General features: G+C 42.0%; 1 pseudogene; it reads right to left on the bottom strand.

Annotated features, from left to right (window-relative positions):
- Positions 1-11796: 11796 nt before the first annotated feature.
- On the bottom strand, positions 11797-16371 carry LOC139036028 (transmembrane protein 209 pseudogene; annotated as a pseudogene).
- Between the last annotated feature and the right edge of the window lie 352 nt (positions 16372-16723).

Raw genomic sequence — 16723 nt, 5'->3', positions numbered from 1 at the left:
CTTTTTCATGGCTCCCTATTGTCTCTTTATAGAGGCATTCAAGTCCCTTAAGATGTGATTACAAAGCTGTATTTCAAGCCTTAGTTTTCCCTAGTAACCTGTCCCAATGCACCTGATGCTGTAGACATGGCCACCTTTCACTGAGGGGTCCCCACACGTGACTCACCATATGCCTTGGTTCACGTTGTTCCTGTTTTCTAGAACAACATTCTCCCCTATCTCTACTTATTGAAACACTACCATTTTTCACTGCCCAAATGTCACTCCCTCTGCAAAGCTTTCCAAGCTTCTCCCTACAAATCTCTCCTTCCTTCTGTTTAAGTTATACTTGCCTGGGAGGCACCACGTGACCCTCTGCCCTGAAACAGATCCTCTCATCAACCAGCTCTGTGCCTAGCACATGCACATAATTAAATGTTTGAATAGTATCAATATTAAACATGTGAAATGGTACAAAGTTTACTAATCTAGCAGGATTGTATTTAATTAAGTTATTCTCCTTCATTTTGTCATTATCTTAGCCCTTCTGTTCTTAATCCAGTCTTCCTAAGCAATCAAAGAGAGTTCATTCTTGGTGTGTGGGGTGGTGTTTGTAATGAACTTCAGCTTGAAATATAGCCTTTCAGCATTTACTGGCAGTGGAAATTCCATGTTATGCTTAGAGAGATTCTGGAAACCAATTGGAAATTGGACATTATTCTTTATTTCAAGGAAACACGAATAAGGCTTGTATTAAAAAAATTGAACTAAATAAATATGTTATGTTTCCCCTCACACTCTCCCAACACATACAGAAATATCTCTGTGTCAAGTGCAATCCTTCCCTTAACAGAACTCCATGAAATGAATCTCTAGTGTCTAACTGACGAAACTGTTTTGAAAAGGGCTTTAAAACTGTTTGACACGGTGCTGAGACCTCAGGTCAAGATGAACCAAGAGAGCCTTGTCCAACTGTTGAATTGCTTTTTATGCACTTCATGCTGCCAGAAGCAGCCAAAGAATGTAGCTCAGTATGTTTCATTACATACTGTGGGTAGCTGGTATGAGTGAGGTTGACATCAGATACTTGCCAGTGAAGAAATCGGCAGGACATTTCCTAGGCTGCCTCAAAATGGAAGATGTGCAGAAATGCAGGTATATTCAGAATGGGTGGGTTATAAAAAGCCAGAGTTATCACTTGCAACTCTTCCAGAAAGAGGGGCACGTCCACATCACAATGAGAAGCCCGAGAACCTCTCCCCAGGGCACTCGCGCTCACCACCTCTGTTGTTTCTATGCTGTGGGCTGGATGCTGGACGTGGAGAGGGCTCACAGCCATCACTGGCTTTGTGGCTCCACCAGGGCAGGTGAAGGCAGAACACTCTATAGATAACTGAGCTCTGGGTGATCAGGGAGTCCTGTGTACCCCACAGAGGTGACAGAGAGGAAAGCCTGGGGAATCCTGGGACCAAGCAAACAGGACAGACTTCACAGATTTCACAAGGCATGTGACACGTGAGCTGGATTATGGTAGGATAAGCAAGATGTTGAGAGTGGATGGGGGCAAAGGGCAGCCCGGGCAAATAGAGTGGTGTGTACAGAGAGGAAGGGCAGCGTGAAAACCCTGCTCAGGCAAGGGAATTATTAGTGCTTCAGGGAATTACCATGAGACATAAAGCAGAAGGAGGCATGGCTGGTGAGAAAGGAAAGGCTGGGGTCGTAAGAGATGCAGCCCGTCCTGTGGGCAGGAGCCTCAGCCTTGCTCCATTCAGCGAAAGGTACTTAAGCCATCAGCTGCACGGCCAGATCTGTACTTTGAAAACCTCTCTGTGGGGAGGTAGCTGTCTTGACAACCTTGATTTGCCCCTCCAGAACCACCTCTCCTCCCTACTCTGTCCCAGGAGGTTGACCTCTGCCAACAGCATCCACAGGCTCACTTGCTGTTTGACGAGCACTGGTGGGAAACCAAAGGGCGCGGGAGCAGTTGGGTACTGAGTTATTTAGGTTCTCCAGAGAGACAGAACCACGTGTGCAAGTATGTAATTATATATATTAATATGTGTGTATAGTTCCATATATGTATACATGTATGCATATATGTATGCTTAGATATGTATATATGTATGTTGTTATTTCATCACTAAGTTGTGTCTGACTCTCTTGTGATCTCCATGGGATTTCCCAGGCAAGGATACTGGAGTGGGTTGCCATTTCCTTCTCCAGAGGATCTTCCTGACCCAGAAATTGAACCTGTGTCTCCTGCATTGGCAGGCAGATTCTTTCCCACTGAGCCACCTGGGAAGTCCTGTTTATTTGTATGTGTGTGTAAGTATATGCCATATATATATATAGATAGATAGATAGATAGATAGATAGATATGTATATATATATATATATATATATATATAGAGAGAGAGAGAGAGAGAGAGAGAGAGAGAGAGCCTCACATAATTGTGGGGACCAGCAAGTACAAAATCTACAGGGCAGGCCAGCAGGCAGGAGAACTAGAGAAAATCTGTTGCAATCTCGAGTCTGTGGGCAGTCTGGAGGCAAAATCCTTCTTCCTCCAGGCACCTCAGTCTTTTTCCCTCTCAAGACCTGCAGCGGCTCAGATGAGGCCGACCTACATTATAGAGAGTTATCTGCTTGACTCAGAGTCTACAGACTTAAATGTTAACTACATCTAAACAAAGCAGTACCTTCATAGCAACATCAAGACTGCTGTTTTAGCCAGAAACAGACTCACAGACTTAGAGAATGAACTTAATGGTTGACGGGAGGAAGAATGGGGAGAAAAGATAGTCAGGGAGTTTATGATGGACATGTACACACTGCTTACAATGGATAACCAACAAGGATCTACTGTACCGCCCAGGAAACTCTGCTCAATATTATGTGGCAGCCTCGGTGGGAAGGGAGTTTGGTGGGAAAATGGATACGTGTGTTTATATGGCTGAGTCCCTTTGCCGTCCACCTGAAACTACCACAACACTGTTAATTGCCTATACTCCAATATAAAATCAAAAGTTAAGAAAAAAAAAAGACTGCTGTTTTACCAAAAACTGAGTGCCATGGCCTAGCCAAGTTTTCACATGAAGTTAACCATCACGGATACTCACTGCCTTTGCTCCTTCTTGCCAAGACGCAGGTTAGTACTGGGTGTCTTGTTCCAGCTGCTGGCACTGACTTTCAGCTACAGCTCTCTCCCTAACCTTGACACAGGGGTCGGAACTGACATCCTGTCATTGCTCGTCCTTATCCTTTTTTAAACCCTGTCCACAACCTTGTAAGCGGTCCCTTCACAGACTATCCTCAATGACACCTCTTCATTATTGTATTTGTTGGCTATTAGGATCCTGACAGAGACTCTCTGTCACCTTAGGGCTCATAATATTGAAAAGAAAACAAACAATTCATGCCCCCCGCCACCTCCCGGAATGCAAGAGTCGATCAGACACAAATTATCACTGGGCTGGAAACTCTACAAAGATGTGGATCATTTTGTTCAGGGTTCTATGTGCCTGTTACACAGTCTAGATGCTCAGTAATATTAACTGAATGAATGGACAAACATGTCTCCAACTTTAGGAAAAAAAACTTTAAAAGTTCATAGAGAAGACAAATACGGATCTATGAGCTAGAAGCCCCCAGAGAGAATCTGTTCGACAGGCATGCAAGGTTCTAAAAATGAAAATACTAAAAATAAAGCTGCAAATGAATTCAATGAGAATAAAAGCAACTTTCTTGCTAGTTCTAAAGAAAAAAAGTGTGGCCACATACGTAGCTTTCTGATAAGAGAACATTTCTGAAAGAATACACACAACAGAAACTTAGAGGGGGCAAGATGTAAAGCTAAATTAAGGACAAATCCCCCAAACCAATCTCCCTTATCAGAAAAGTATTGGGGAGACTATAATGCAGGTTGCATGAACATATAATATTAAGTGGACAGAAGGACCATGTCAGCATGATGCTGGAACAAGAGAGAGAAAGAGGGAGGGCCAAAGGGGGATAACAGAACCACTCAAGCACCATTTTACAGTCCCCTTTCCAACAAAGTGTTCAAATGAAGTGTGAAAGCCACTTGCACTAAAGAGGGGAACTTATGCTCCAGGTGGAGAAGGAAAAGTAAGGATACTTAACCATGTAAGAAGAACTCATTTTCTCATGTCCAGGTGATGTATAAGACCAAAGGCTGAAAGGAATGGAGATGTGATTTCAGAGATGTCTTCAAACACGGTCCTTCCACCTGGAACAGTATATGTAGGCTTCTTGCCTACCTGACCTTATCTTTCCCCCAGAGGTCACACCTCCCCTGAAAGTCATTCTGGACCCTCAAGACTGCTCAGTGCCTTCCCCCTGTTCTCCCACTGTGGTCCTCCTCCATAGCCGCAGAAGGGTATCATGCTGCTATCACTATCCTCCTGGAACAGCTCCGGGCTATAATCTGCTTGAGGGCAGAAGTAGATTATTTCTCTCTAGATTATCTCAGAGGTAACAGTCTCTGCAGAGACTGTTCACCACAGGCTCCCCCAGTGCCAGCACTTCACTTTAAACTGTCACAACATTGTTTGTTAATCAGCTATAACCCAATACAAAATAAAAAGTTTAAAAACATATAACAAAAAATAATAGTAAAAAACATAATTACTACACCTAAGATACTGTATTTGTTTCCTAAAACTGTTGTAACAAAGTCCCACAAACTGAGTCTCACAGTCTTGTCTCAGTTCTGCACAGTGGAAGCCTGAAATCAAAGTGGTGACAGGATCAGTTTCCCTCTGAGACTGTAGGGAATCCTCTCTTACCAGCTCTGGTGGTGGCTGTCAATCCTCGGGGTTCCTTGGCTTGCGGCTACATCACTCCAATTCTGGCCTCTGTTGTCACATCATTCTCCCTGTGTCTTTACATGGCATTTTCCTGTTCTTATCACTTCAGTTGTTCAGTCATGTCTATTTCTTTGTGACCCTATGGACTGCAGCATGCCAGGCTTTCCTGTCCATCACCAATTCTTGGAGCTTGCTCAGACTCATGTCCATCGAGTCGATGATGCCATCCAACCATCTCATCCTCTGTTGTCCTCTTCTCCTCCTTCCTTCAATCTTTCCCAGCATCAGGGTCTTTTCCAATAGACACCTATTATATTGAATTAGTTAGTGTTAGTTGCTCAGTCATGTCTGATTCTTTGTGACCCCATGGAAGCTGGCTCCTGCCAGGCTCCTCTGTCCATGGAATCCTCTAGGCAAGAATACTGGAGTGGGTTGCCATCTCCTTCTCCAGGAGATCTTTCCAATCCAGGGATTGAATTCCGGTCTCCTGATGCAGGCAAATTCTTTACTGTCTGAGCCACCAGAAAGTCTCACCCTAATGACTTCATCTTAGGTTGATTGCATCTGCAAAGACTATTTCCAAGGGTCAGAATTTCAATATATAAATTTGTGTGTGTGTGTGGGGGGGGAACCTAGTTTAACCCAAAATAGATACACTGAGAATTTACTGTGTGCAGAGACTATTCCCAGTGTTTCATATTAACTCATTTAATCTTTACAGCATCCTTGTGAGACAGGAATGACTGCCATGTTCATTTGACAGAAAAAAAATAGAGGTAAATAGAGGTAAAATAGAGGTAGAGGGAGGTAAAATAATTTGTCCAAGTCCAAATGTAAGATAAATGGAGGAGGCAGAACTTCTTTCCCTTCCCTTTCCTTTTCTCCTTTTTCTCGAGTAATTAGAGAGGTAATTTATGGGAATGACCTACGTAGCACTCCTTGAACTTTAATGTGCCTATGAATCACTTGGGGATCTTGTAGATTTTGATTCAATAGGTCTAAGGTTTTCCCAACCAGCTTCTAGGTACTGCTGCTGATCAGCAAGCCACACTAGGATTAAGAAGGTCATTTGGTTCCCAGGTTTAGCCACAACAGAAGTGATTTTTTTTTTTTTTAAATACTAATTCTCAGGACTCATTTAGGACCTACTGACTCAGAAACAGAGTGGTGGAACCTGGGAATCTATATTTTAAAGAAGGAGATTCTGAAAGATGATTCTGATGTTGAGGCAAACTACTGGCCTAGATGAGCTAAATGTTAATTGAATCATCTCTGTTTATATTGCAGCTGAGATCAAAACATTCGTGGTAAATGATGATAATCAGGACATTTTAAACTGCTTGAAAATGAAAAGTGAAAGTGTTAGTCACTCAGTCGTGTCCCACTCTTTGGAACCCCATGGACTGTAGCCCACCAGGCTCCTCTGTCCGTGGAATTGTCCAGGGTTAAACTATTTGGGAAACTATATCCCCAAAATATGTCAACCCAGAGGCAATCTCTTAAATTAGTGGTCTGACTTTACACTAAAAATGTATGTGAAAAAGGACTTCCCTGGAGGTCCAGTGGTTAAGACTCTGTGCTTGTAATGCAGGGTGCATGGGTTTGAGCTAAGATCCCACATGTCTACCTTATGGTACAGCCAAAAAAAAGGATATATGTGAATGATTTAGATGAGATCCCAGAAAATATGCTTACCAAGTTTTTATATGGTGAAATGATGGGTTGGGAAAATTAATGTGATTGCTACAAGAACATCAAGATTCAATAGGCTAAGAAACTGAGTTAAAAGTAGTAAGATATGAAGTAGTCATAACAAGGCAAAGCTCTCCAGTCATATTTATAAAATGAACTGTGAAAGTAAAAATTGGAGAAAACCTGGTTTGATCACTTTTTTATGCAAAAGGAACCTAGAGAGTTTAGTTTCTCACTGATTTAACATAAACCAACAGTACAATGAAACTGCCAAAACATCTCAAGTGATCTTAGCCTATATTTCTAGCATTTACAACAAAGAAGGTCACAGCTTCAGGATTCCTGAAGAGCAGAGCTATAGTACCATGTTCATGATGGGGAGCCAAGAATTAAAAATGGCATTAGATTATGCTTTGGGGATAAAGATCAGTTTGGTAACATGGGCCCTAGAGAATTGATGAAAACAATGGATACTACCCTGAACTGCAAAAAAAGACAGAAGAAGACTTGAATTCCATCTAAAGGTACTTGGGAGCTTGCTGTCTGAAAAAGAATAACCTATTCTAAGTAGCTTCAAAGAGGAAGGTCAATGGATGAAAGTTGCAAAGAGGCAATATTTTAGTTAGCATGTGAGGAAAAGCATTCTCAAACTTGATCTAATTCATAGTGAAATGAGATGCTTGATGAAAGATTCAACTACATGTTCCAGAAATTGATCAAGGAGCCTGTTATAGAAGAAGATTCTTTTCACTGTTTCAAGCACTAGGCTAGATGGCCTTTTAAACGCTTCCAGCTGAAAATAGTTTAGGATTTCAATAATGTGTAGAACAAGATAGTCATATATTATCAAGGATTTGTTTCATTTCCCAGAAGGTTTTATTTTCTCTTCCTCTTTCTCAAAAATAGAAATAACTATGTCCAGATTTAAAATCCTTCTTTTAAGGTGGCTTGATGCTGCTCAAAATAATATCTTGGCATAAGAAGGGTATTTATTGTTTCATTTAATATGTTTATTATATTCTGTGTCCTACTCTTGCGACCCTGTGGACTTGTAGTCCACCAGGCTCCTCTGTCCATGGGATTCTCCAGGCAAGAATACTGGAGTGGGTTGCCATTTCCTTCTCCAGGGGATCTTCCTGACTCGGGGATCGAACCCGCATCTCCTGCATTGCAGGCAGTCTCCTGGATTGCTGGTAGATGCTTTACCACTAAGCCACCAGGGAATCCATATGTTGATTAAGTACCTAACATTGACAATAATTAATCATGACAACAGCTAACACATATAGTACTCATACAGTCTTTGGTCTTAGCTCACCTTAGTCCATTTAACCTTAAGCACAACCCAATAAACTATACAATAGTATTATCCCTATTCCACAGATGAGGAAACTGAGTCACGAAGACACATACTAAACAACTCCGCTGAGGTCACACAGCTAGAGAAGAGCAGAAACAGGATACAAACCCAGAGGGCCTGGCTCTAGGATTACCACTCTTAAACACTATAACGAACCATGTCTCTTATGCTACATTATAAGATACAGCCTAAGGGCTGACTATCCATTATGGATAATTTCTAGATACCCACAATACTTTAAAGGCTCACCAAATTGTTTAAATACCTTCTATAATCAAGAGGAAAAAAAATGCACTTGGGATTGAAGAAAATGTTTAAGTATTTTTCTTACAGTTTTCACGCCCATGAAAAGGCATTGTTTAGGCGGTGGCCTGTAGGCCCAAAATGTGTAGGGCCCATGAAAGTCGATATGCTGTTCTGATGGTTCTACCTGTAGAAAGTTTAAAAACTTGTTTCTATTTGAAGGCAGTGTTTTATTTATTTTTTCTGCCTCCCCCCACATCCTTCCATGCAATTTGTTCCTTTTTATTTAATTTTTTTCAACAGCCTGCCACTGAGTTCAGCTGGTGGCTGGGTAAAAAACTCTATCCCTTTCCACCTCCTTCTGCTGGCCTGGAGCCTGAGTACTAGTTAAAGTTGGAAAGCCTGACAGGAGGAGAAACTTTGTGCTGTTTTTCTCAGACTCTTCCAAAAGGCAAACGGCCACAATTGTGCTTTTGGAAAGATGGTCCTTTAACTTGGCCTTGTGATGAAACTGGTGTTCCTCTTTCTCTGAGGTGACATGAGGGGAAGGAGAGTGATGGATAGGGAATTCAGGAGCAGGAAAGAACACGATCAAAGTGAGAGTAGGGAAACAGAGGAGACGTTCATCCAGCAGGGGTGTAGGGGAAGATGGGTGTGGCAGGACAGAAATGGTTTAGTCCACCTCCTTGCTAGAAGAATTGGACTGCTAGAGAGTATAGGGGAAGGCAGTATGAGTTAGGGCAAGCACAAGACCCATTTTGTACTGGAGATGATAATTTGTCTGGAAAGGGAAAGGATTTCCATAGGGACTGATGCACAGAGCCTTGGGGGTTGGAAGGCATCCAAACTGCTTGTCGGGAAAGGAACATTTATCCTGCCATGTTAAATGAGAAGGAGGCATGGTTGCTGTTTTGCAACGCAGATGTAAAATACTTCCTGGAAATGGAAATATTAATAACACAGGCAAGGAGGAATATCTTCTAGGGAAATTTGATCTGTTTAGAGCATTAAAGGTTCTAGAAAGAGGATTTGCAGCTGTGAAAGGCCCTAGTACAACTGAAAGTTTGAGAGCTGTCTAGAGGTTAACAACTCAAAGAATTAGAGAAGAGGAGGATTTTATAGCATGGTCTTTAAAAATCTCTATTTTTGCTGTACTCAGCTTTCCAATTTAATTAGCATATGGTCACAGAAATTCCAAGGGCGAAGTGGGGAATGCTGCTATTAGAACTTAACTAGTGCAAAAGGCAAGCATTTCTGAAAGAAACATTTTCTCGGTCGTGGTAACTGCCCTAAGAGGGGCCTCCACCCCAGCCCTGCCTCTTCAGACTGCTACCCTTTGAAGTGCCTTCTTTGAAATTTTCCAAGTCCCTTTGGAAAGGGGACTGGACATCTTTCCAGTCTGGGACCTGGATACTCACTTGGCCATGTATCTGCTTTCTTCTCTGCAGAGTGTTCTCTGGCCTCTGCTCTATGCCTGTGGTGTTACCCTGATGCCCCTAGGAGCTCTGAAACTTGCACTTATGGGGTCCTCCCAGGGGTTTGTGGCCTGGCTCCAGGTCTGGAAGAGGGGCCTGAATCACCCCTGACTAGGACCTAACTTTGTATCTTTTGCTGCTTGTTGCATTTACAGTCCTGTGTTGATGTGTGACAGTGAGCATGGAGTAACGCCAACCAGAGAAGCTCATCTGAGCCTCAGTGTTCAGGGTTTTCACTGGGGCTCCATTATGTAGACATGACTGACTGATTGATTGCTCACCCACATAGTTAAACTCAGCCTCTACATTGGCCGGACATTTCCCCCACCCCCACCACCAGGGCCAACGTTGTAACTAAGTTTTGGGGGGGTTTATTATGACTGCAGCCCACATCTCAGCAGAGCCATCAGGGAATTTTGACAAATGAGATTTATTATTCACAGGTCCTGGAGGGTACATGACATGCTAGAGGGTGACACAGGGTCTTGGGTAGTGAGAGAGGGATGGAGCACGGGCCTGGGGTTCTGTTTATTAGCATGCAAAGGTGGGGTACATAAGGTTTCATGGGTTCACTCTTCTTTGGCAAAGTTAAGGCAGAAGAATAGGAATAAGGTGTGGCAATGGCAACCCACTCCAGTATTCTTGCCTTGGAATACTGAACAGAGGGGCCTGGAGGGCTACAGTCCATGGGGCCACAAAGAGTCAGACAGGACTGAGCAACTAACACACACACACACACACACACACACACACACACACACACACGGTGTGGGAAAAGAGGAAGAAGCAGGCCACTCAAGCTGAGGTAGGAGATAGTGGGCCTCTGGGCCAGACACCTGGTGTTTGCCAAGTGGAGTAAAGTTCATGCTTTGTTCTAACCCAGACACTCCAAGGACAAGGCTAGTGGCAAAAGCTGAGCTCTGCTAAAACAAAGAGATAAGGTGCCCTCTCCTGACGCCAAGGAAGATTTCCCTGTCTGCACATGCTAAGGAAGGCTTCTTGGGGCTCCTAAAGGGAGGGGGCACCACACCATAATAAGTGTGGACATGCACCCATAGGCCTCTGCGGTGAGATCCATCTTAGCAAAAAGTTGCTCACACATCTTTGGCAGGGTCCATGGGCCAGTTGGATGTGAAGAAAGAAACAAGGTAATTGGTCAAAGGTAAACGAAGATCCAGGAGGATGATCCTATCAAAGTAACTTACACTTCTTTACTGCACTCCTTCTCATTCAGGACGCCGCACTCCTCTCTGGGTGTGTGTCTCTGTCTACCTTCTGACTTACTGCACTCCTCCTCTTTAGAGAGGCTTCCCGTACCCTTTCTCTCTGGGTGTGTGTTTGTCTTGCTTCTATCCTATGTAAACAACCTGTTTTCCTATGTGCTTTCCCATTCATTGTACTGTATCTCTAACAATAAATTTTGTGCTTCTTTTTACAGTTTTTACCTCCTTGAAACTTTCTAGCTTTCAAACAGGGACAAGAACCAGAGCCACTTGCCTCTAACCTCTATCTCCTGGTGGTTTGGTGGCTAAGATTCCTAGTTTTCATCCAGGTTCAGTTCAGTTCAGTTCAGTTCAGTCGCTCAGTTGTGTCCGACTCTTTGCGACCCCAGGAACCCCAGCACGCCAGGCCTCCCTGTCCATCACCAACTCCCGGAGTTTACTCAAACTCATGTCCATCGAGTCGGTGATGCCATCCAGCCATCGCATCCTCTGTCATCCCCTTCTCCTCCTGCCCCCAATCCCTCCCAGCATCAGGGTCTTTTCCAACGAGTCAACTCTTCCCATGAGGTGGCCAAAGTACTGGAGTCTCAGCTTCAGCATCAGTCCTTCCAATGAACACCCAGGACTGATCTCCTTCAGGATGGACTGGTTGGATCTCCTTGCAGTCCAAGGGACTCTCAAGAGTCTTCTCCAACATCACAGTTCAAAAGCATCAATTTTTCGGCGCTCAGCTTTCTTCACAGTCCAACTCTGACATCCATACATGACCAGGTTACACAGCATTAATTCCTGGGCAAAAAACTAAGATCTCTCTTCAGAAACGCTCACTGCTCTCCCTTTGAAACCAACATGGTCAGTTACCTAGGTCACCCAGGGTTTTCTAAAGTCAGGAATTCATGGATATTAAGGTGGTACTCAGTTTGGTTCCTTATCTAGTTTTTTCTAGAATAACTTCATCATACAGCTGGAAATATGTTTATCTGAGATGAATGTCTTTGTTTTTTTTTTTTTTTTAAGAAATGACACATTATCTTTTATTTTTTATAATTGTGAAGTAGATACACAAACTTTTGAAATGGTAGGCTTAGATTGTAACATGTTCTTATATTTAACATGTTTAATTGATATTTTGTCCTAACAAACAAATTTAGCACATATCAAAAGCAGTTATAAGATAGAGACCTCCTTTTTTTCGACATCTGACTTTTTAAAAGCAGGAAAAAGATTTACAAATTATACAAACGCAGCAGCATATATAACACCAACATGGAGTTTTGGAGAAGATACTGGTTTTCCAGGTAAAGCAGTCTCTAATAATATGTCAACCCAGAAAACATACACAGATGCTAGCTAGCCTTAGATATACTACTTATACATTTAAAAAAATAGATGGAGAGTCAAGGAAAACTTACAAACTTGGTAATTTCCTACTCTCCAGATATTTTGAACACATCTAAGAAATTTAAACAGATAAGATAGCATATGATCTTAAAGATCAATATGTTCAATATTAGGGAACAGTGAAACCGAGTTATTAAAACCAAGGCAATTGTTTTCCTGATGTCTTCAGCCTCTTGACTAAGACCTAAATAGTTTAATTCTATCAGCTAAATTTAACCCAAGTTGACTTTTTATTTTTCTATTTAGTTTATGGTCTTTTATTCACATCAAGTCTTTAATGTAACTTTACATTCACAGCACATTACAATTCAGACAAGGTGTGTTTCAAGTACTTAAAAGCCTTAGGTGGCTGCTGGAATTGAACAGCTCAGGTGTAAAGAGACATAAAGAGATGCACATGCAAGTGTGATTTCAAACCACTTCTTGGTGATAAGAAGCTAAGTTGAAAGGTGCCGGGAGAGAGAACAGTCAGAGGGCCTGGGGGACTTGGGTGGTGGTGGTGGTGGTGGGAATGGAAAGGGGACGGGGAGGGATAATCCCTTAGGAAAGTAACATTTAGGCAGAACTTATGAGGGTACTGAGGAGGGTCAGAAAGACCAAGAGTGGGGCAGGAATGTCTCAGGCAGTGGGAGTGCATAGAGGCCACTGAGAGGGCCAGCCTGGCTGGGGCAGGGAAGGAGAGAGGTAAGGCAAGACTGGAGTGGAAAGGGTGAGGGCATCACAGAGACCATGCAGCATTTTTCAAACCATGTTCAAAAACTGTGAACTTCATAGAGAGCTGACTTTTTAAACATTAATACCATCAAATCTCTTTCAGTAGTATTTTAAAAATACACAAGAATTAGCATTATTTAGAAGTTTATCTCATTTCTTTAAATCTGGGCCTTGGGCTGATTTGCCAAATACTGGGGAAATATAGACATTTTAAAAAAATGAGCAATTTGCTTGTTTCTTTTTAATTATTTATACTAAATAACTCAACTGAAAAAACAATTTTGTGGGGAACAATCAGGTGAATGATTCTTATTTGGTGGTTACAATGAAGAAGGACTCAAATTAATTAAGGGGTAACTGCAGTGTTTTGCTCAACAAAAATCTGAAGGGTTGTGTTTTTTTCTGAAATGATAAAAAATTGAAGGTAATTTTCTTGGTGTAGAATATGTTTCATACTAGCTATTTTCTGTGTATATCTAAAGAGTCTAACATACACATAGTATTTTATATCAGAAGGAGCAGTGACTCAGATGCTTAGATTCAACTTTTGATTCAGTCAAATAAAGTCCAAATATTTGGAATTAAATTATCCACTACTCTCCAAAAATCCACAAAATATTCACACCAGATAGGCCAAGATTAACTCTCCCAAGCATTCCTGACTCTTTGGTTTTTATAATGTAGAGGAACATCAACAACGTATGAAACATATTATTTCGGCCCTTTGGAAGATTGTAGACATGACGCTGGTAGATTAGCTCATAATGGGGAGGGTTGATAGCACTCTGATAAATGCAGAAAACATTCTCATTTGTCACATCTGGTTTATTTGGTGTCTGAACAAAGTGTTGAGAAGTAAATGTTTTTCCATCAGGATATTTAGGATGTGGAGGTAATCTGGAATCAAGGTAGGTGCAAAATACATGCATGATGATAGCAGAATCAGTGGGCAGGTCTGTATCCCACTTGCGACCTTTAAAGTCTCCACCTCTATTCCATCGAAATGAGCTCATACAGCCTCCCTGAGAAAGTTCTTTGATCCTTTCAAACAAGTATTCCTGATTTGGAGTGAGGTCTAGATATTGCACGATTGTATTCAGAGTTGGAATGAGTGGAGCTTTGACTAAAGCAGCCTGTTTCAAGCTAGTAATACTAGCCTCTCCTATTTGCAGCTCTGGACAACCCATTCGCCTCATCTGCGTGCTGACAGACTCAATCTCTTGTACAAGCGGCACTAATATTGTCTCTTTGATCCAATTTCTGAACTTAGCTGTCCATGAATCCATATGATCAAGAAGTTGTCTATTCATAGTTAACTCTTGCCCAAACCTCCTCGGCAGCTTGTTTAGAGCTGAGGTCGGCTTCATCTTTGTTAGCGCATGGCGCCTGACTCCTGCAGGCAAGCTGATATTGAAACTTCTTCAAAGTTTGTGCATAATCCCCCATAGAACGATTGTAGTTCCAGAAAGTAGGACTGGTGGAAGGCGAAGTAGAATCTGGGCTTCCCAGCTTAACTCTATGCTGTTTTTCTTCTTCACTTCTAAGAAAAGTATCCAAGGTTCGCAGGTCCGTCATGTAATCTTCTTTGTCAGTAGGGGAGTTGGAGACGGTGGGTGAGGAACGGTAGCGAGATCTCAATCCACTGCTCTCCACTGGACCAACAGTGGTAGGATGCGGAGAAGGAGGAGAGGGACTATAGCTTGCCAGCTTGTTATAACCACTGATGGGGGAGTAGGTCACTCCAGGGCTGTAAGATCCACTGCCACCTGATGACAGACCTTGCAGCTGAGGGCTGTATCCAGTTATACAGCTGGTGGTGAACTTGGGGCTGGTACTCGGTGAGCGAGATGGGCTATAACTTAACACACTCTGACCCTGAATTGAAGGAGGTGGAGGGGGGGATTTGGGCTGCTGCCAGATCACGTGGAGGAGTAGTCTGTACAACAGCTGTTTTCAACCCTAAAAGTGTTTGCTGTCCAGGGCTAACAACCAGACTTGTTGGTGCCACAGTGTATTTGAAATACCTCCAAAAATCAAATAAGGCATTTAGACTGAAGAGAGATGCAAGGGCAAGCTCTATATACCAGAGGGGCCAATATGTCACATTATAATAAGAACTAATCAATTTTCCAGTCATTTCAGTATATATCATTCCAGCCATAGACACATTTAGGAGTCCCCAGGCTAAAACCACTTTCCTAGCTTCTGTTTCTCTTCTCATCTTGATGGTTCTGTCAATAAGGGAAGCACTTGGGTTTGGCTCCCCTTGCATCGTGTTCATCGGCCGGAAGCGGCGGGTTCCGGTGAATGTCTTTGAAATTGATGCTCCTGCAACCAAAAGCTTAATGTCAGGCACTTACATTACAATCAAAAACTTTACTATCAGGCATTTACACTACAAATGTTCTCCTCGGAGGGTGTTTTTCATCCATACTGAGGCCTGTGTACTTATGTCCCTTTGGAGAGTACTGCATATAGGTGAAAAACTATGCTATTGTCTTTGTGCAAATTTACACATCAAATTTATTAGTAATAATGATACATTTGTGCAAACTGAGCATGTAGTCAGACATTGACTATTTGATCCATATCTCCTAAACTCCTAAACAAAAACTTTAAAAATTGACCTTAAAATACAAGAAATTATTGGAAAGAAAGTATTTTAACAAACAATAGAACTTATTCTCTCCTTTTACAGAATGGAAAGCAAATTCAAGTGAGTCTACACAGTCTTTTCTTGCTGCAAAGATATATTTTTTTAAAGACATAGATTGAAGAAATTATGAGTTAACCTCAAGAATTTGGACAATTTACTTGCTGCCTCTTCCAAAATATTTATTTATTTTTAAAAGCTTATTTTTTCATATAGATGTTTATTGTTTATACACTTTCGAGGAATCAAGTGTTATAGCAACACAAATGATAAAACATTAACTGGAAAAATATTTCCAAGGAGAACAGAAGATAAGGCAATCATTAACCCCAGGAAGAGGTCACTATGGAATCTCTGCTCTTTTTATTTTTTATTCCTTGATTTTTTTGAGGTGCCCTTTCCATTCCCTCCTTTTTAAAATTTGAAGTACAGTAGATTTATAATATCATGTTAGTTGCAGGTATACAGCAAAAATATTTCTTTAAATTGTGATACATATTTAAAGGTAATTTCTCTGTGTTATCTTGGAGTCTACCTTCTTACAGAAATACTTGTGACTTGATCCAATAAACTTTGTACTAACTATGTGCCTTTTTAAAATTCCTGCCAGTCCTTTGTATCTCAAAGCTCCTGTTCATTCAGTACAGTAGTGATTGCTCTGGATTTAGACTGTACTGCAGATACAAAAATAAACAAACAAGGAATTCACAGTCTGCTGCTGCTGCTGCTGCTAAGTCACGTCAGTCGTGTCTGACTCTGTGCGACCCCGTAGACGGCAGCCCACCAGGCTCCCCCGTCCCTGGGATTCTCCAGGCAAGAACACTGGGGTAGGTTGCCATTTCCTTCTCCAGTGCATGAAAGTGGAAAGTGAAAGTGAAGTCGCTCAGTCGTGTCCGACTCTTCGCGACCCCATGCACTGCAGTCTACCAGGCTCCTCCGTCCATGGGATTTTCCAGGCAAAAGTATTGGAGTGGGGTGCCATTGCCTTCTCCAACTCACAGTCTAGTGAAGACTAAATAAACAACAACAAAGGAAAACAGAATTCAATAAGTACTCTAACCTAGCACCAAAGTTTTTATGAAGCATACAGAGAAGAGGGAATTATTCAAATTGAGAGTCAGAAAAAAGTGCCACAGGAGAAAGTGTTATTTTA

Source organism: Odocoileus virginianus, chromosome 7, assembly GCF_023699985.2.
Source record: "Odocoileus virginianus isolate 20LAN1187 ecotype Illinois chromosome 7, Ovbor_1.2, whole genome shotgun sequence".
NCBI classification, from domain to species: Eukaryota; Metazoa; Chordata; class Mammalia; order Artiodactyla; family Cervidae; genus Odocoileus; species Odocoileus virginianus.
This window is presented reverse-complemented; position numbering and strand designations above follow the sequence as displayed.